Genomic DNA, 22,042 nt, shown 5'->3' with positions numbered 1-22,042 from the left:
TCCCCAAGTACAATACTGCAAGATAAGCCTTCCTGGAATGTCTTTAGCAAACCAAGCTCCGGGCAGTAGACGGTATCACATTCTCTGGTCCTGTGCCTGCACCCCCACTCTTGCCTAAATCCTGCACTGGTGGTTACACCAGGACTCCATGTACCAGGGATTCAATTTTAGTTTGGAATCATAACCTGCTTTGCCCCTCCCTTTTCAGTTGGAGGCATCAGCAGCAATTTTAGGCACACCTTGTTCTCCTTGGGCTGGCTGTGAAACCCTTTGAGGGTCTGAATTGTTGTAGTTACTGTGTATCTTTGTTTCTCCCTACTCTGTCCACATCAGGGTGGGGACAGGTGTTGATGCAGCCTGACTTTGCTTCTTTGCCTTTTCCAAATCCAACTGTGCCTACCAAAAAGAAAGTGTGGCTGGCTGTCCCAGTAATTAACCTAGCCAAGAACTTGACATATGAGCATTGTATCTTGGACTCCTCTCCAAGTTTCTCCTAAATATGACAGCTGATCCCTTTTATAACTTACTGAAGATCATTATTTTGGGTGAAACTGTCAAGTTTGAACTCTTCTCTTTTCTGCTTTATTCTTGGTCCTAAACACATATCTGTGTATGCTTGGCTCTTGGGCATTCACTTACAACCTTGTTTCTCAAGAAAACTTTCTTAATTAGTGAGGACATTTGAAGCAATGGCTTAAGTCTCTTCCTCTGCCTCTTTGCCTTTCAAGATAACATGAAAACTTAATAAAAGAGATATTACCATTTTTCTTTTGAATGTTCTGGAACATATAAACCAGAATTTATATTTGGTACAGATTTCCAAAAAGAGAAACATCAATCTGTAAAATGAGTATAACTATGAGCAGCTTATCTGAGAGTTAGGGAGTCTTGTCAGACGTGAATCTCTCAAGAACATGATTTTAGGCTTAATATGCTATTGAAATATCTTCCACTACTCAAAGATCTAAATCTTTTTCTTTGATTTTCCTCATTCTTCATTTTATTTGTCTTTTCTTTATTTCTCCTTTATTTTCTTTAGGGATAGGGGAAAATAGGCTGCAAAAAACAAGGCAAGAAAGATGTTGAAAAGATTCCATGTAGTTTTAAACTGTGACCATTCTACCCTCTAGTGTTTTTAAACACAGCCCTTTTCCACATTCCAGAACATCTGTGGTTGCGTTTAAGTTCATCCGGATCTAGGACATTTTGCACCAATTTGAAACCTACAACCTATGTGCTTTTGGAGGAGATATGGCTCCATGAATTTATCTTGAGACAGGGGCCCACCCAAGTAGGCAAATAGTTGTAAGTACAGTTAAAAAAATAAAATTCAAATTTCTACAAAGAATTCTAGAATCCATTGGCCAGCTCTCCCTAATCTGTGTGAATCTCAAATCGTTTCCTGACTTTGCTTTTGAACACCAGTGATAAGTTTTGGTTTTCTAATAGTGAGGTATTGAGAGGATTTGGCTATTTTCTCCACCCGGATCTGGGATCTTGGTCCGGCAGATGTTTCCAGTTGTGTTAATGGTGTTGAGTTGTGTGTGGGGTAAGATGATGTAGAAACCCAGAGAATAGTTTGAGACCAAGCCAAACATTGTTGCTTGTTGCTCACTGTGGGCCAAACTTGAACTCATGCTTCCAAAGATTCGAAGATTCAAAAGTTAGCTTAATAGTTTCTCCTGGAAAATATAGGATCCAAAAAAAAAAAATCATTCTCAAAATTCAATCATTTTTGTATGCGAAATCATTACTACATGAACCCCTCTCTTTCTAAAAGTGTAAGGATGTTTAATGTTTAACTCTTCAAAACTCAGAAAACAGGCTCCTTTTGCAGACTGAAGAAAGCATGTCTTAATGAGACAGTATCCTGAAAACATTGTCAGTATAAAACACACGGTTGAAAGACCTGGTAACATATCCAGTATCTACAGGGAAGAGGGAAAAAAAATTTGAGCCAAATGGTATCATGTTTCTTCTGGGGTTTTCCTCTATTCCTGGTGTGCATGAGAGCCTGAGGTTTTATCATAAAGGGATAAAATGGAAGAAATCATTTACTGGCTTTAGTCATGAAGAAAAGGCATTCACATCTGTTTCTGGTATTCTGTTGAAGAATCTCTCCAGTTGATAATTTGGATTGGAAGCAAATTGGTTTGTTTTCATAGGTCCTTTTCTTCCAAGTTCAGATAAAACAAACCTATCCTGTGGGTCCAATGGTTTGCATTCTGAATTCTTGGTTTACGTGGCACAGAATCCCTCTATTATATTGCTAACACATTATCCATCTTGAAGAGAACAAAACTGGCTAAGTTTTAGCAGGATTTATACTACATAAACTGCCATGACTGACTACACATTGTGCATGTATCATATTGTGTGTGTGTGAAGCTAGGATTCTTAGGGATTTCTAATGTAATTCTTTTAATTTTGTATTTGCTTAAAATGACTTATGCCTCTAACAGTTACAACTTCTTGCTTGGAAGATTCTATCTCACTATTTATCTAACATGATAAAAATAATGGTGCAATGATTAAGGGTGGTAAAAAGGCCTCTTATGATAAGGTGGGCAGCCCTCTCCTCCTGGATGTCTGTTAAATGAAGAATAAGGAGCTTTTCTTTTTTTAAATTTTTTTGTTCTAGCAATAACGGATAAAGATAAGACCATACCTAGATGAGTTAAGATCAAGTTTTTTAGATAAAGAAAATACAAACCCCCTTCACAAAGTGAAAAATACATTAACCAATTCATGTCCTCACTACTCAGCTGCCAATCTAGCTCCCTGTTAATGAGCTGGTGAAACGGTTGACCGTGGCTGGAGTGCTTGAGTTCCTGCCACCCACACGGAAGACCAAGGTAGAGTTCCTGTCTCCACAGCCTGGGCTGTTGAGGGCATTTGTGGAGTGAATCAGTGGGTGGAACATCTCTTTCTCTCTCTGTGTGTCACTTTGCCTTTAGATAGATCTTTAAAATAAATACCAAAGTGGGACAAATGTAAAAGTAAATAAGTAAAAGTGAAAAAAAAGAGTCAAATGCATAAACACAGAAAAGCATCTGTTTATTAGAGAGGTGGTAGACCAAAATGACTGCAGCCGAAGGAAAGTGAGTCATCGAGGTCCAGTGGGTTAAGCTGATGTGCCAGCAGCATTTTCTCCACTGATGCACCTGAGAAAGCAGCAGAAGATGACCCACTTGGGCCCCCCACCTGGGAGACCAGATGGAGTTTCAGGATCCTGGCTTTGGTTTGGCCTAGCCTAGGCTGTTGCTGCCACTTGGGGAGTGAACCAGTAGATAAAGGTTTCTTTCTCTCTATCTCTCCCTCTCTCCCTGTTCTTTCTTGCCTTCCCTGCCCCGTCATTCTGCCTTCCAAAAGATCAAATACATAAATCTTTAAAAAGAAAGTGAATTATTGAGTTCATTGTGAGTATATTTTTTTCCCAGAATTGTTTGAAAAAAAAAAAAAGGAAATGTTTTATTGCAGGAAGAGGAGGATGACACCTTGAATGAAAGATGTTTTAATAAGTATCTAATTAATCAGGAAAATTATGTATCCTTTTCATTTACTTCTGATGAAATTCTGCTGTAGATACCTCCTGAATAAAGGCTGGACTGAAATACCTTCACAAATTATTTCAAAGCTGAGTGAAATTATTCCATATGGCTTTGGTTCCTTCAATTAGAGTTTTAAAAAGAAATTCAAATTAGCTAAATGGCTACTCTTTTGAAGTGACAAAACTCTTTGCAAAACTTTTGATTTTTTTTGTCTTTTTTTTTCCAAGTTATAATAAGAGACTGGAAAATGGGAAATTGTTTTAGAAAAAAAAATGTTGTCCCTTTGTCTTTTTTCCCAAGGCATGGTAGTATAAACAAGTAGCGGATTTCCTGTATGGCCTAATGAGACATAAATGCAGATAGTAAAAGCAAAATGAACACCAGAACATATTGCTTAGAAAAACACATTATGAAACTTGTGACATTCATAGATCCATTGAGACATATTGTTTGGGATTATCTGACTTTTCTAGTTAAAAATAAATGTTAAATGCCTTGAGCCAGAGCTCGGTGGTTGACTGACCACCAAGTCCCATCCTACCTTGTAATCTCTGTTTCCTACATTACACTCTGTGGATGTGTTCTCCTTTCTATTGCAAGAATTAATCCTCTGTGTGACTATAAATAAGACTCCTTTTAGATCTCTTGAACTTGAGGATCCAAAGAAATGGGCAGACACAAGACTTTTTTTAATGGAAATTCTTTTCATATAGTCTTATGGCAAAAGCTTACTTCTAGGCAGAACTAATTGATTCTATATTTTGTAAAAAAAAAAAGGCAAAATTTTAAAAAATTAACAAAAAACAGCCTAAATGGACAAAAAAAAAAGAAAGAAAGAAAAAAGAAAAAGAGCTACACCATGGTCTAAATCCAACATTGGATTGAAATAAAACAATTGATATTTTAAACATAATTTCTGCATTTTCACACTTTCCATCCCCCAGCTCATGTTAAATACTTTATTATTTACTATGGATAAAAAGTCAATTAATAGTCTGGAACTTTTAACTAAGTGGTGTTGCAGAAAAAGAAGGAAAATAGACAAATACTGGTATCAGGAATAATTCGATTAAAAATGCCGTGGGCTTAGTAAAATGGGAGAACACACAACCAGAAGTAACAAAGAAGCTCCTCTGAAAACATATAGGCTTTGTACTCAAACTTGGTTTAAAATCCCAGCTCCATTGCTCACTTGCTCTGTGTGACTACAGTTCAATTATTTAACCTTATGACTTTGTAGTGAAAAACACAAGAAAGATTAGAAATCGCTAAACGAAAGACATTAAAGATGCTTTAGAAAGAGGAAGGACTATGGGCAGTGAACAGGAATTCTTGAGTCTCAAGCTACATCTTCATTTCTGTGTAAACTTGATCTGAGGAGGAGAGGAACTGAGTAGGGGAAAATCTCTGAGGTGTTCCCCTCTTCCCTCAAGAGCGATCACTAAGATCCTGAATAGAGGAAGGACCCTTTATAAAAACCACACTGTGGGCCGGCTGGCGCCACGGCTCACTAGGCTAATCCTCCGCCTAGCGGCGCTGGCACACCGGGTTCTAGTCCTGGTTGGGGTGCCGGATTCTGTCCCGGTTGCTCCTCTTCCAGGCCAGCTCTCTGCTGTGGCCCGGGAGGGCAGTGGAGGATGGCCCAGGTGCTTGGGCCCTGCACCCGCATGGGAGACCAGGAGAAGCACCTGGCTCCAGGCTTCAGATCAGCGCGGTGCGCCAGCCACAGCGCACAGGCCGCAGCGGCCTTTGGAGGGTGAACCAACGGAAACGGAAGACCTTTCTCTCTTTCTTTCTCTCTCTCACTGTCCACTCTGCCTGTCCAAAAAGAAAGAAAAGACAAAACACTGTGTATACTTCTGAGAATAACCTTATAACTGAAAAACATGGTAAATCATGATCAACACATGTTCAGATAAAACCACCTCTGGATCCTAGCATATTGCTAGGATAACCTTGCAATCATTACTGATAAGACAATTTCAAAAGGTTAAAAGAAAGCAGAGTTAGCATAACTTTTTTTTTTCTTTTCAAAGGTCTACCTTTATTTATTTGAAAGGCAGAGTTACAGAGAGAGGTAGATAGAGGGAGAGGTCTTCCAACCACTAGTTCACTCCACAAATGGCCACAAGGGCCAGAGCTTGGCTGATCTGAAGCCAGGAGCCAGGAGCCAGGAGCTTCTTCCAGGTCTCCCACGTGGTACAGGGGCCCAAGCAATCGGGCCACCTTCTACTGCTTTCCCAGGCACATTAGCAGGGAGTTGGATTGGAGCTGGAACAACCAGGACACCAACTGGCACCCATATGAGATGCTACAGGCTGGATTTAGGATAATTTTCAATGTTCAGACAGGTAATACTCTTGTGAACTAATTCTTCTGATCTCAGTTGTAATTTTCAATGGTGGCCGGTGCTGCGGCTCACTTGGCTAATCCTCTGCTTGCAGCAATGGCACCCCAGGTTCTAGTCCCGGTCTGGGCGCCAGATTCTGTCCTGGTTGCTCCTCTTCCAGCCCAGCTCTCTGCTGTGGCCCAGGAGTGCAGTGGAAGATGGCCCAAGTGCTTGGGCCCTGTACCCACATGGGAGGCCAGGAAAAGCACCTGGCTCCTGGCTTTGGATCGGTGGCCATAGCGGCCATTTGGGGAGTGAACCAATGGAAGGAAGACCTTTCTCTCTGTCTCTCCCTCTCACTGCCTGTCAAAAAAAATTTTTCAACGGTGAAATTCTTTTTTTTTATATAATTTCTTTTTTTTTTTTTTTTTTTTGGACAGGCAGAGTGGACAGTGAGAGAGAGAGACAGAGAGAAAGGTCTTAAGGTCTTCCTTTTACCGTTGGTTCACCTTCCAATGGCTGCTGTGGCCAGCGTGCTGTGGCTGGTGCACTGTGCTGATCCGAAGGCAGGAGCCAGGTGCTTCTCTTGGTCTCCCATGGGGTGCAGGGCCCAAGCACTTGGACCATCCTCCACTGCACTCCCGGGCCACAGCAGAGAGCTGGCCAGGCAGAGGGACAACCGGGACAGAATCCGGTGCCCCAACCGGGACTAGAACCCTGTGTGCCAGCACCGCAGGTGGAGGATTAACCTATTGAGCTGTGGTGCCGGCCAAAATTCTTAAATTTGTAAATATATTTATTATATTTTGATATTTTATAAAAATAAAATATGAAAGAAATTGAAGGTTATTTTTTAAGAGACTTAAGGAAGTCTAAGGTAAGATCACTCATACTACTTATTCTTTACTTTTTCTTAGGAGTAATGTCCATTATTCAATAGTAGCAGAGTGATAATTATGAAGATTTGGAAAATGACTTAAAATATAAGAAACTGCTTTAAAATGATACATTTCAGCAAATATTCAGTGGAACAGGATTATTTGCATCAGCGTTATTTTACCTGCAGTTGAGAAGTCACTGAAATACTGGAAACTATAAAAGCTTCAGGGTGAGACAGTCCTGAGCTTGAGATGCAACACCTTTTTTTTTTGATTAGTTACATGGTGTCAAGTTCAGTATTTCTACCTGTAAAATGACACAAACCAGAACATTAGGGTATTGTGATAAAAACTTATGTACAGTAGTATTTACTATACACAGGGTTTTTTTTTTAATTGTCCAAGAAATATCATCCATTTATTGGATATTTTATGAAGTATACAAAAGAGGATCAATAAATATGTCAAAGTTATAAGATACAAGGTTGTAATTTTAAAGTAAAATGGCCACTCTCGGCCGCCGCCCGTGCCCCGCACACTACCCCGCTCCGCTCCGCGCCGCGACCGTCCACGATGCTGCGCTGCGGCCTGGCCTGCGAACGCTGCAGGTGGATCCTGCCCCTGCTCCTGCTCAGCGCCATCGCCTTCGACATCATAGCGCTGGCCGGCCGCGGCTGGCTGCAGTCGAACGACCATGGCCAGACGTCCTCGCTCTGGTGGAAATGCCTGGGCGAGGGCGGCGGCAGCGGGTCCTACGAGGAAGGATGCCAGAGCCTCATGGAGTACGCGTGGGGACGGGCGGCGGCCGCCATGCTCTTCTGCGGATTTATCATCCTCGTCATCTGCTTCGTGCTGTCCTTCTTCGCCCTCTGCGGACCCCAGATGCTGGTCTTCCTCAGAGTGATCGGGGGCCTTCTCGCCCTGGCTGCTGTGTTCCAGATCATCTCGCTGGTAATTTACCCAGTCAAGTACACCCAGACCTTCAACCTTCATCTCAACCCTGCTGTCACGTACATCTTTAACTGGGCCTATGGCTTTGGGTGGGCAGCCACGATCATCCTGATTGGCTGTGCCTTCTTCTTCTGCTGTCTCCCCAACTACGAGGATGACCTGCTGGGCAATGCGAAGCCCAGGTACTTCTACACCTCGGCCTAAGGCAGGGCAGAGGGGGAAGAGAATCCTTGCCTCCGAGATCCATTCCAGAGTGAGAAACTGTTGCCCCAGGCTCCTCGGAACCTGTACTCCAGCAGTGTGTATATTATTCAGCTAGGCACAAGTGCTCTACATTTTTAGCTTGGGAGAGAAAATGTTTCTTACATGGTGTTATAGTTTCATATTATAGTTTCATATTCATCTTTTGTATATGTTTTGTGGAATTCAACAAGACTTGTTTCTTTTCCATAATTAACCTAGAACATGACAATATTTCCTTGTGTCTATTCCGAACATTTATATTGCATTTGGAAAAGAATATGAACATGAAACTTACCACTTGCTAAGGCGAAACAGAGAAAGCTTCTCAGAGTTCATGATCTGATCAAGTGTTTGTTTTCTTCCAGATGGGATGGGTCTACAAAGGGTTAAAGAGAAAGGGAGGTATTAGTGAAAATGTTCAGAGTCCAAAAGCAAAACCATTTTTTTCAAGCTTTCAGCTATTTAAAGAAGCAACATAGTTTCCTAAGTGCATACTGTATGTGAGGATTTGTCATTGCCATCCCGGATCTTTGCTTTCGTGTGAGCCTCACACTGACTTGATATGTCACGTAGGAAAGTATTTCTTCACTGCCCAAAGTCTGCGGCTGTAGCCAGGCCTCTTTAAGAAGTGAAGTGCTATGATGAAATTTTCTCTTTTAGGGTAGTGTACAGGGTTAGGGTGTTGGGAAATGCTGTATTGATACATCCATACTGTTGCGTGTCTGTGTGTTCAGGACTGGTGTAGACGGATCGAGAGATGGACAGTCTAGTTGACCTTGGCTGATAGACATGATGAGGTCGTGTTCTAAAGCCTGTTCATTGCCATCACAAAAGTGTCATCAACACAGCCCAAGTATGGATTCTTCATCTCGGGTCTTACTGGGCTTGAATCATGCAGATACAGCTCTAATAGATTGCAACTGTAAGCAGAAACATTTAGTTAAAACCTGGTCTTCCTTGGTAAACAGACTTAACATGACATAAAATATGGAACAGGAAAATTCAGGCAGGTGACTTTCTCTGAATGGCAAATACATATTGGATGGATTATTTTTTTACCATTTGTATTGACATAATGAAAACCCAAATCATTTTGTATATCAAATCATTATTTTGTAAGTTGCAGAATAAGCCATTGAAGTTTCCATTATGACTTTCCCCCAATAAACCAGGTCTTTAAAAAAAAAAAAATGTGACCAGACTAATGTTCTTTACCCAGAAAATTTTAAATATATGGCAATTTTATTTTAAACTGAAATGATTTTTTTCCAAAGTTGCATTGAGAAACTTTCAGCACTACGTAAGAGCTTCGAATCCAATCTATCAGTGCATATTCTTACAAACAGAGCATAAAGGAGTGAGGAAATTTGAAACTGACTTAGGAAAATTGGGCATTTCCAAGGGGAACCCTTTTTAAATCTGAGTTCAACTATTACATCCTTTCATCACTGTTTGTTTCTGTCAGAACCAAGGGTACATTTTAACCATCGAAAAGTATGAAGCATCCAATAAAAAATGTAATGAAATTTCCCTGAATATTGTCAAAGTTTATAACCTGAGTCACTCAAAGGAGAACACTTCACAATATTAAAAACAAACAAATAACAACAACAAATGGCATTATCCATCCAATCCATGCAAAACTCTTGGGAATTGTTCCAGATTATGAAATACTCATGCATTAGAACAACACGCTGAGGACATGGAATTTAATTTATGAAGATGCATGTAAAAATAGATGTAAACTGAATGATTACTGGTCTTGCTGACACATACATTCACTGGCTTCACACAGCTAATGGCAATCTTCTTCCCCGAGGTGGGAACTTCCTTCATGACTGTATGTAAACAATTCTTCCATGGTGGCAGCTCACTGGAGGCCAGGTCCCTAATTACAGAGATGGTATTCTCTTTGGGGGGCATGCAATACTGTAATTTTTCCTCCTTAATTAGGACGGAGGGACTGCCCTGGGCGATGCTTCATTTAAAAGACCATGTCATAGTTCTTTTAAAACCTTTGACTCATCACTAAATGAGCCTGTTGTAGAAAAATCCGCACTCCTCTCATTTTACGGGAAAAGATAATGATGGTAATAATAATCATAATAATAATGCCAGAGGGCGAAGCAGAGGAGGAGAAGAGGGAGAGAAAGAACAAAGGAGGGAGAGGAGGGGAAGAAGGAAAGGGAAGAGGGAATGGCCAAGGGTCACTTGTGCACTGGGCTATCACGGGCGCCTCTAAGGATACAGTCTCAAAGTCCACACCATGTGAGAATTGCAGCTTCCTGAGTATCATCATCAGATATTCTGATTCAAAATGTCTGAAACGCAACCTGGGGGAGTCTGCATTTAAAATATAAGCCCTCTGGGTCCGAAGGCAGTCCCCTGAAAAGTGAGTCTCTCTATATATTTTAGCATACGAAAGAGCTGCTTTTCAGGCCAGCTCCTGGGGCAGCCACAGGGCCACTGCTTGTGGTTCTGGCTCCTTACTTGTGACTATGGATGGATGCTCTGGCTGGGCTGGCCTCTGCCTGCACAGCCAGCTGCTTCCTGTATGTTGTCATCCATGTAACAGTGTGAGTGGAGCTGCACACTCACGCCCTTACTGCCAAGATTCTGTGTTAATTCTCTTGCCCCCCAATGCTAATGTCCGAGGGGGTCCCTATGGTTGCATGAATTAATTTTTGTGTATGGTATGAAGTAAACGGAGAGGTTCATTTTCTATTTGCATATGAGTAACCAATTATTCCAACTTTTTTATTTTTTAATTCTTACCCATTTTACTTGAAAGGCACAGAGAGAGAGAGAGTGAGGCTGGAAACAATTGGAACCGGTACAACTTTTGAAGTCTGATCTATACACAAAGAACAAGGCTCTTGGCATCTTTATCAAGAATACATTGATCGCATATGTGTGGGTCTTTTTCTGGACTCTCATCTTTGTTCCATTGATATACATGGCCACCCTTAAGACCATGCCATACTGTTTTGATAATGGTAGCGCTATCATACATCTTGAAATCAAGGTGTGTGAGTCTTATAACTTCGTCCTTTTCAAAAATTTTTTTGACTATTCCCATTCCTTTTTCTTTCCATTTAATATTTAAAATCAGCTCATGAGTTTCTTAAGACAAAAAAAAAAAAAAAAAAAAAAAAAGCTGTCTCCTGCAATTTTGACAGGGATTGTTCTGAATCTTAACCTGAAAAATCTGTATCTTAACCATATAGAGTATACTGAACACAATGCAGGTACTTGTCACTCGTTAGTTATATCCTTTAACATTCCTCCTGTAATGTATTGTCGTTCTCAGTATACAGATATTACATACATTTTGTTGGATTTTTCTGTATGCAATTAATTTTTAGATGCAATTATAAGTGGTAATTTTTAAAATTTAAATCCCAAAGAAAATGTTATCAACTATAGTCACTAGCAGCAGTGGTATATAGAAAATAAATAATTTTTTTTTGACAGGCAGAGTTAGACAATGAGAGAGAGAGAGAGAAAGAGAGAAAGGTCTTCCTTCCATTGGTTCACCCCCCAAATGGCCGCTACGGCTGGTGCTGCAACAATCCGAAGCCAGGAGCCAGGTGCTTCCTCCTGGTCTCCCATGAGGGTGCAGGGCCCAAGCACTTGGGCCATCCTCCACTGCACTCCCGGGCCACAGCAGAGAGCTGGACTGGAAGAGGGGCAACTGGGACAGAATCCAGCACCCCGACCGGGTCTAGAACCCAGGGTGTGCCCAGCCAAGTGTGCTGCAGCGCCGGCCAGAAAATAAACATCTTGTGTATTGATCTTATATCTATGGCAGTATTGAAATCACTTAGTTTTAAGGTGCTGTGGTAGTATTCTGAGCATTCACATTACCTGTGAATAAAGACAATTTAATTTCTTTCTAATCCCCATGAATTTATATTCTGTTCCTACTTTATATGCTCACTTTATTATTAGTCCCCTTGGGACACATTATGTAGACCTGGAAAAAGCGCTGCTTTAAAAATCTTGGGGTGGGGTGGGTAGAAGCACTCAGCTTTTGACCATTAAGTGTGATACTGGTGGCAGGTTTCTCAGTCATAGATGACTTTCCACACATTGAGACAGTTTTCATGCATTCCTACTTTGCTGAATTTTTTTTAAATCCCCGTTTTTCTGAGGTTTATCAGTTTTACTGACGCAAAGCACTAGCCTTTTGCTTTTCTTTCATTTTAAATTTATATTTACTCATTTAAGAGAAATGGACTCAGAGAGAAGGAGAAATAGAGAACACTCCCATGCACTGGTTCTCTCCTCAAATACCCGCAGTGGTTGCGGTAGGCTAGGCCAACGCTTGTAGCTGGGAGCTCAACCCTTTCTTCCAACCACTTGAGTCATCAAAGCTGCCTCCCAGAGTGTACAATAGCAAGAAACTGGGTTAGGGAGGGAAGCTGTACTGAAGCTACGGCACTCCAACATGGGATACATGTGTCCCAAATGGCCCCTTAACTGTTAGTCCACATGCCCATTGTTTTTGTTTTGATTTTCTCCATTTAAAATATATTCTATTTCATTGCTCTGAGCTGTCCTCTCTCTTTTTTCTTTTTTTTTTTTTTAATTTTTTGCCAGGCAGAGTTAGACAGTGAGGAAGAGAGACAGAGAGAGTTATAGACAGTGAGAGAGAAAGACAAAGAGAAAGGTCTTCCTTCTGTTGGTTCACTCCCTTAATGGCTGTGACAGCCGGCGCTGCGCCGATCCGATGCCAGGAGCCAGGTGCTTCTCCTGGTCTCCCATGGGGTGCAGGGCCCAAGCACTTGGGCCATCCTCCACTGCACTCCCTGGCCACAGCAGAGAGCTAGACTGGAAGAGGAGCAACCGGGACAGAATCTGGAGCCCCGACCGGGACTAGAACCCTGTGTGCTGGCGCCGCTAGGCAGAGGATTAGCCTAGTGAGCCACGGCGCCAGCCGAGCTGTCCTCTTTCATATTTCTTTTCTTACTATTGTCCTGGCTTTACTTTGTCTTCTATTTCTAGTTTCCTTGGGGTGAAACTTACATCATGAATTTGAGACCATCTCTAATAGAAACACTAATGCTCTAAATTTTTCTTTAAACACTGCCTTAGATGCGTCTCACAAATTTTGAAGCGATTAGTTTTTATTTTTACTCAGCTTCACATATTTTCTAATTTTTGCTTTGGTTTATTCTTTGGTGCCTGAATTATGCTATGAGGGTATTTCAGAAAGTTCTGGAAAAATGGAATTCAAAAAATGAGTTTGTTTGGTGCGAACTTTTTTCATGATACATGTAAAATGCATATGATGAGTAAACTACACACAAACTTCAAATTTTTTGCACCCAAATAGACCCATATTTTTAACTTTTAACTTTTTAAATTTTTATAAATTTTTTGAAGTACTTCATATATTGTTTAATTTATATACATGTGGAGATTTTCTAGATATTCTGTTATTGATTTCAAAAGTAGTTTCAATGTGGATGGAGAACACATTTTGTATGATTTCATTCTATTAAACATCAGTAGACTTATTCTATGGCCGCAACCCAAATATGCACTATTCCTATTTTGGTCAATACTTCATGTGCATTTGAAAAGACTGTATATTCTACTATTAGGAGGTTTGATAAATATCAGTTAGGTCAAGTTGATGGGTTTTTTTTTTTTTTCTCACTAAATTTTGTTTTAATTGGTCTCAAACTTCTGTGGCAGATTTTTGGTCACTTTGCTTCCATTAAAAAGTACTGCTTTTAAAAACTAATAACTTAAAACTCTCCCATACAAAAACAAATAGTCCACAAACATCCCTTCCTTCTGAAGGCACATTGATAGAATGTGTTGCTATCATTAAGCAGTCTTTTACTATTAAACTTAAATAAGACAGACAGTTCTGAGGCCGCTTTTCCATCACTGATTAAGACCAGGGTGGCAGCTGTTAGTGATAATATTCATTTAACCTCCTGGGCTTTCTGGGCAGACGTGGTGACCTCGCTAACTCCAGCAGCCTCCTTGTCCACTGCTTTGATCCCACCCACAGCAACTATCTGTCTCATATCACAAACAGCAAAACGACCCAGAGAAGGACAGTTAGAGAAGCTCTCAACACACACACGGGCTTTCCAGGCGTTACATCAATGGCAGCATCACCAGATTGCAAGGACTTGGGGCCATCTTCCTGCTTCTTACCACAATGACGATCCATGCTTTCCTCCAGCTTAGCAAGCTTGCAAGCACTGTGAATTGTGTGACAGGGGCAAGGCCAGAACTGATTTGGTGTGCATGGTTCAGGATGATCACCAGAGCCGTGAAGCCAGCAGCTTCCACTGGTGGGTCATGTCTGCTGTCACCAGCAATGTTGCCAGTGTGAACATTTTTAACAGACACATTCTTGACAGTGAAGCCCACATTGTCCCCAAGGACAGCTTCACTCAAAGCTTCATGGTGCATTTCAGCAAACAGCAGTTGTGCTGTTGACTGGAGCAAAGGTTACCACTGTGCCAGGTGTGGAACCCCAGTCTTTGCTTGGCCCACAGAGATAGTACCCTTACCACGGAAGACAGCCTGTAGCAGCAGATGCAAAGGCTTGTCAGTTGGACAAGTTGGTGGGAGGATGCAACTCAGGGCTTCAAGCAGTGTGCTTCCACTTTGTGGGTGGCTTTGCATCCCTTGAAACAATGCATATTAGCACTTGGCTCCAGCAGGTTGTCATTGTTCCAACCAGAGACTGGCAAAAAGGCTACCATGTCAGGGCTGTAGCCATTTTTCTTAATGTAGGTGCTGACCTCCTTAATGATTTCATTGTACCTCTATTGGTTGTGGAGTGGCTCCATGGAATCCACTTTGTTAACACCAACAATGAGTTGTTTCACATCCAGTGTGTAAGCCAGAAGGGCACGCTCACGGGTCTGCCCATTCTTGGAGACACCAGCTTCAAATTCCCTGATACCAGCAGCAACAATCAGGACAACACATGCAGCCCGAGATGTGCTCGGAATCATGTTTTTCAGGAAGTCTCTGAGTCCTGGCGCATCGATGATAGCCACATAATATTTGCTGGTCTCAAATGTCCACAGGCAGCTGTTGCTGGTGATACCACACTCACATTCAGCTTGCAGTTTGTCCAAAACCAGGCATGGTTGAGAGAGTCCTTTCCCATCTCAGCAGCCTCCTAGTCAAATTTTTCAGTGGTCCTTTTGTCGATGCCACCACATTTGTAGATCAGATGGAGTTGTGGACTCCCCTCCTCTGGTGAACTCTCCCGACCTCACTAGACTTGCTCTGTATAGCCATTCTCTTTAAAGTTAGTTAGTCAGTGAATTACCCCAATGTAGACGTAACCTTAGTTTCACCTAAGAAGATAGAAAGAGTCACTGTTTCTCTCTTTGCTCCTGGAACTCTGACCCCACCATATGGCCCTTATCGCCATTCGGCTGCATTCCTGGGTATCATCGAGGCAGCTGTGTGGCCCTCCCTTTTGGCAATAGGAGGCTTTTTGATCCTCCCTGTATAGGCCATATAGTTCTCTGATGTCTACCTGTACTCCCTGTATTCATAAACAACTGATTGTAAAATCACTTTGTAAAATCACTTAACTTGTATCAATTGTTGTGGACTTGCCCACATCTATGTGTCCAACAATGTTGATATGAGCACTTTCCTTTCCTGTTTGGCTTTGATTAATTAGTGGTGTCCACAACACCTGTGTTCTAGAGACCAAACCATAGTGAAAAATGGTTAATTCTGGTTTTTTCTGATTTTTGTTTTGAGGGGAGTTATATGTTCTAACAACTATTAAGGAAGGAGTGCTGAAATCTCTGATTGTAGATTTACCTGTAGTATTTTCAGTTCCATCAGTATTTTTTCACTCTGATTTTATAGCTCTGTAAATATGTGTATACATGTTTGTGATTACCTTACCTTGTTAACTACATCCTTTATCTTACATAGAGTTCCCTTTTTCTATGATATCTGTTATTTTAAAATCTATTTTTTCTTATATTAATGTGGCTATTCTAGCTATCTTCTGATTGACATAGGCTTGGTCTTTTTTCCCTCATTCTTCTACTTTTTACTAATGTGAGTTCATATTTCAAGTGATGTCCAGACAGCAAATTATTGAGTCTGGCTTTTTTGTTTTATTCATTTGAAAGATAGAGATTGAGAGTTCCCATCCACCTGTTCAGTCTCCATAGACCTGAGCCAGCATGAAGGCTGAACCAGGCCGAAGTGGGGAGCTGGGCATGTAATCTAGGTCTTGCACACGGGTGGCAGGAAACCGATTACGTCAGCACTTACCTACACCTTTCAGGGTCTGCATTGGTGGGAAGCTGGAGCCAGAGCTAAACCCTTGCTCCTGGGTCTTGCATTTTAATTCTACTTGACCTTGGGGTTAATGCTGAGGCACAGTGGATTAAGTTGCCACATGGGATGCCTGCACTCCAGATTGTCCCACCTCCACTTCTGATCCAATTTCTTGCTAATATGCCTGGGAAGCAGCAGGTAATGGTCTAAGTACTTGGATTCCTATCTCGATTTGGGGGACCTGGATAGAATTCCTGGATTTTGGCTTCAGCCTGGTCCAGCTCCAGCTGTTATGGCATTTAGAAGAATGAACCAGAAGATGAAAGATCTCTCTTCATATCTCTTTATTTCTCTTTCTTTCTTTGACTCAGCTTTTCAAATAAACAAATCTTAAGAAAAAAATGAAAAAATTCAACTTAACCATTGTTGCATTTTAATTGTGATATTTAGATCTTTTTTTTTTTTTTTTTTTTTTTTTTTTTTTTTTTTTTGACAGGCAGAGTTAGACAGTGAGAGAGAGAGAGAGACAGAGAGAAAAGTCTTCCTTTTTCGGTTGGTTCACCCCCAAGTGGCTGCTACGGCTGGCACATTGCTGCCAGCGCGCTGCGCTGATCCGAAGCCAGGAGCCAGGTGCTTCTGGTCTCCCATGCGGGTGCAGGGCCCAAGCACTTGGGCCATCCTTCACTGCACTCCCGGGCCACAGCAGAGAGCTGGCTGGAAGAGGAGCAACTGGGACAGAATCTGGCGCCCCGACCAGGACTAGAACCTGGGTGCTGGCGCCGCATTACCCTATTTAGCTGTGGCACAGGCCCATAGATCTTTTATATTTAATATAATTATTGTTAGGGTAGCATTTAAATGTATCATCTTACTAGCTGATTTCTATTCTTCCCAATCTTTTAATTGTTTGCTTTTTTTTTTAATCTGCCCAATCATTTTCTAGTTATACCTCCTATTGTGTTTTATTGATTTCCCTTGGTTTTATAATACATACTTATCAGGGTCTACCCTCAGGTAGTGTTGTATAATTTATGTTTATTTTAAGATACTTAGAAAAATGTTTCCATTTTCTACCTCCCTCCTTTATGGTATTGTTGTCATGAATTTTGCTACCCTGTTACCAATATCACAATGACATGTTGTAACTTTTGCTTCAATCATCTATCTTCTAAAGATATTAAATATAATAAAACTATCTGTTCTATTTATATTACCAGCTTTACTTATCTTCATATCTTTGTGTAAATACAATTTCTATCTATTCTTGTATTCCTTCTGCCAGAAAAATCTTCTATGAACTTTTCTTGTAGTGTGGAGGTATTAGCCATTAATTTTCTCAAATTTTACTGGTCTATGTAGAATTCTGGATTTGTTTATTTTTTCCATTCCATACTGTAATACTTTACTTTACCTTCCGATTTCTGTTGTTTAGGTGAAAACTCTATTTTAATGTTTACTTTGATTTTGTATGCAATATTTCTTTGCATGTTATTTTCAATAGTTTGATTATTTTATGTCTCAATGAACGTGTGTATGCACTTTTTACATTTATCTAGATTGGGATTCTCTAAATTTCTTGGATCTGTTTGTCTTTAAATATAACCTTTTTTTTTTTCAAATATTTTTCTTCTCTGTCTCTTTTCTTTCTTCTTCTGGTCACCCTAATCTCACATTTCCTAAGTGATTTTTTAGTTCCCCATATCATTTCAACACATGTTCAATTTATTTCATTTGCTTTTCTCTCTGTGTTTCAATTTGAATAGTATATTGTCCTCTCTTTAAGTCCACTGATTCTTTACTCATATGTGTCCAGCCTGCTTAGAAGCCCATCAAATCATTTATTTACCCAGAGTGTCATGTTTTTTATTTCTACCATTTCCATCTGACTCTGTCTTACTGTCTCATTCATACTACTAAAATTCCCTTTGAAAATCTTTTTTGTTGTAAAAATATAAAAGTTGTACTTTTCCTGCTTATCTCAAGTGGTTATGAAAATTGACTATTTTAATAGATGTTAACATGGGCTCTGTACCTACAAATCCCTATCCAAATGTAAACATTTATTGAATAGAAATTTATTGTGTCACTTCTTGGACCAATACATGTGGTTATGCAGGTTGTTAATTGCATCAAGGAGCAAGGGCAAGGGGCTAGTGAAGCTGGGATTCAGTTCCTGTTGTCTCTCCAACAATGTGCTCTGTCTTGAGTTATTTCTACTCAGAATAGAAAGGCGCCCATTTTTCAATTTATTGGCAGTTGCTTTAATTCCTTCCATGGTCAGGATGAGCAAGGCACTAGGAATAGAGGGATGAATAAAAAATATAATGTAGTAATAGATGCAAATGTTTATTATGATGGCATACAAAGATGGACACAATGTAAATTTTTTAAAAAGCAACTTAGAACATAACTATAAAATATTGATCCATCTTTCTGCTGTCCATCACCCCCATAGGTGTAATTAATTATAGATATTTGACCATAAGAAGGAATGGAGTAAGAGACTGAGGTGATGAAAAAGAGTATTGTCTAAGGTTTAAAGATATTTGGAAATTTTTTTTTATTAAATTAGAAACAATATTTGTGAATAATTTTAGGTAAAATTCTACTGAGTATGAAACCACAATCATTAAAAATGTCTTAGTTGTAAGCTTGAAGGAAATAGGCTCATTTAAAAAGCTCTCAAGTCACGCTCAAACTTTGTGACATGATGCCAATCACTAGCCTCTGAAACTTGTTATTATTGTGTATAGAAAGAAAATTAAATGGTTAAAACCTTTATTGCTGCTTGCCTATAGAATACACAACTTTATAACACTTGTTAGAATCACCATGAACATAGTTCCTTGCACATACATGTTTTTGCTATGTATATTCCAACTAACAGCTCACTCTCTCAGTGGTGTTCCAGTGAATTCCATGATACTTCATCTGTGCTGGCCACAGTTCCCCTCAGACATCCTTGTGAAACAGTAAGAAATACATGTATGGGTCTCTGTGCCCAGTCCTGGCTCAGAACTTCTATTACCCTGATAGATAGGAATAGGGATGCTAGGAAAATCCTTTCTGACTTTGGTCTTTGACCCCAGTTCTTAAGAGAGTTCCAAAATCCCTTGTAACTTCTTGGGTGACAGAAGTACCTTTTATTGTAAAGAGTAGACTCTTGATGGGCTCCTAAATGGGGGATGTTCATCAAAAAAGAACAAACTATGATTATAAACTTGGAGATTTCAGCTTAACCCCACCATTCTTGAGAGAAGGAAGGGAGACTGGAAAATAGAGTTTATAAACAATCATGTATTCATGATGTAACCTCCATAAAAATCCCTGAAGCATGGGTTTGGAGAGCTTCTGAATTGGCAAACACATCTGTATGCTGAGACAGAAGCTGCTGCACCTAGAATCCTCCCAGAGCCTGCCCTTCGTACCTCTTCATCTGGCTGCTCATCTGAATCCTTTATTATACCCTTTATTAACAAGCTGGTAAATGTGTTTCCCTGAGTTCTATGAGTTGCTCCAGAAAATTAAACAAACCAGAGGAGAGGGATGTAATAACCCTACTTTATAGACAGTCAAGCAAAAGCACAGATCACAATTTGAGGCTTGCAATTGGCATTTGAAGTGAGGACAGTTTTGCCATCAGTGTCAGAATTTAATTGAGTTAGGGGGCATGGAGCTGATGTCTATTGTAGAATGCTTGGTGTGTGGGAAGAAGTGTTCTATGTTAAGTGTGAGACTAGACTAGGAAAAATATTTTTTTTCTGTCTTTAGTACTCTACTTCCTCTTGGTCTATCAATCCTGCTACCAAGGCCACAAGTACTTCACTTGAAATAAGTCCATGTCCAGAATTGATCCCATTAATATGACTCTTAAGTTCCTTCCTTGCATTTTTAGTACTGTTCATTTCTGTACAACCCCCTTATCCTAAAAACCATGGAGAAAATAATGACATCATATGGGGAAATAACAATCAAAAAGAAGAAACCTCACACTACTACCTTTTGTAGTTACAACTTCTTCCCTTACCCTGTTTCCCAACTTGAGAAATTTATCACTCCTTATCATCTCTCTATCTGCATCATAATATCTCACTCTTTATTAATCCTCGTTCTTCACCAGAATATCTAGCCTGACTCTTCCCTCAACTGTTCCCATTAGAGCTCTAGTCCTGACCATTATCACAATCTATCAGTAGAATATGCAATAGTTGGATAGTGTTGATTTGGAGAGGTGGCAGGACAAAAAAGGAGAAGAAAGGAAAAGCTAGTTCTTTTATAATCTCTTGGAATTCTTTTCAGTTTGTGTACTTAATCTCATTCTTTTGAGAGCCTACTTACATTCTTCTCAGATCTCCAGAGAATATCAGTCTTACAGTCTATAGACCAGCTAAGCCAGGTTTCTTATTCTAAATTATTCCTGATACTCACTTATCATTATATCATGAACTCCCATCAGAGTGCTTCACACATAAATGGCTTGTGAATAAGTGAACAAGCCAAGGCTTGAAGTGTTCACTTTTTTTTTTTTTTTTGACAGGAAGAGTGGACAGTGAGAGAGAGAGAGAGACAGAGAGAAAAGTCTTCCTTTGCCGTTGGTTCACCCCCCAATGGCCACTGCGGCCAGTGTGCTGCGGCCAGCGCACCGCGCTGATCCGAAGCCAGGAGCCAGGTGCTTCTCCTGGTCTCCCATGTGGGTGCAGGGCCCAAGTGCTTGGGCCATCCTCCACTGCACTCCTGGGCCACAGCAGAGAGCTGGAATGGAAGAGGGCAATCGGGACAGAATCCGGCGCCCGACCGGGACTAGAACCCGGAGTGCTGTCAGCAGTCGGAGGATTAGCCTATTGAGCCATGGTGCCAGCCTCACTTCTTTTGCTGACCACCAAGAGAGCCAGACCAAAGCGTGGGATTGTTGTCAAGGTGCATTATCCCCAAGATCTCAAAGTTATGATACCATTTTTAAGGAGAACTACTATTATTCCTGGAAGGTATGCTTTGGAAATAGCAGACTCTATATACATACAATCAATATTTTTGAGAGTGAGATTACTAGGACTGATACCATGATAACGGTTGCTGTCAAAGTGTTCTGTAGGCAAAGTTAATTTTGAGAGGAATTGCATCCTCTTCCATTTCCATTCTATGCTTCTCTTCAACAGATTTGGCAAGATCTCATGGTAAAGAATTTCCTTACCATCTCTCCTGGCCATCAGCAACTTAACAATATCCACCATATTGTTTCAGAGCACTTCATATCTTCTACTTTCACAAAAACCATGGTCTAGTAAACAATGTTTATCAATGTTCCAGAAACTATTCTGCCTGAAGTCACTGGAGATCACTTATAATGATGGAATCATTTCAGGTTGATTTTCAAGCTCTTCTTTTTTAAACTAAGATATAATTTACCTAGAGGGAAGTGTACACATCTCAAGTAAACAGGTGAATCAAATTTGACAAACACATACAAATGTAACCTAAATCCTACCAGAATATAAACCATGGCTATCTTTATGGAAAATTCCATTGTTCATCTTCCTGACAACACCCTAAGGCATCTGTAACCACAATTCTGCTTCCTATCATAATTAATTGTTTTCTATTATGTTTTAGAACTTCATGTAAATAGTCATATACAACATACATCTTTGTGCCTAGATTCTTTGACTAATTGTTCTGTATTTGAAGTTTAATTATAGCATTTAATATTCACCAATATATTCCTTTTTGTTGCTAAATAATATTCCATAATATGAATATCCCATAGCTTGGCTGCCCTTACTTCTGTTAATAAACACTTG

At 40.3% G+C, this 22,042-nt stretch overlaps 2 pseudogenes; one reads left to right on the top strand and one right to left on the bottom strand.

Annotated features, from left to right (window-relative positions):
• The first annotated feature begins 7,267 nt into the window (after positions 1 to 7,267).
• On the top strand, positions 7,268 to 9,143 carry LOC100345096 (p53 apoptosis effector related to PMP-22 pseudogene; annotated as a pseudogene).
• A 4,748-nt stretch (positions 9,144 to 13,891) lies between these two features.
• The window catches only part of LOC100343327 (elongation factor 1-alpha 1-like), a 41,969-nt pseudogene continuing 33,818 nt past the window's right edge, over positions 13,892 to 22,042 (bottom strand).

This window comes from Oryctolagus cuniculus, chromosome 8 (assembly GCF_964237555.1).
Source record: "Oryctolagus cuniculus chromosome 8, mOryCun1.1, whole genome shotgun sequence".
In the NCBI taxonomy this organism is placed as follows: domain Eukaryota; kingdom Metazoa; phylum Chordata; class Mammalia; order Lagomorpha; family Leporidae; genus Oryctolagus; species Oryctolagus cuniculus.
This window is presented reverse-complemented; position numbering and strand designations above follow the sequence as displayed.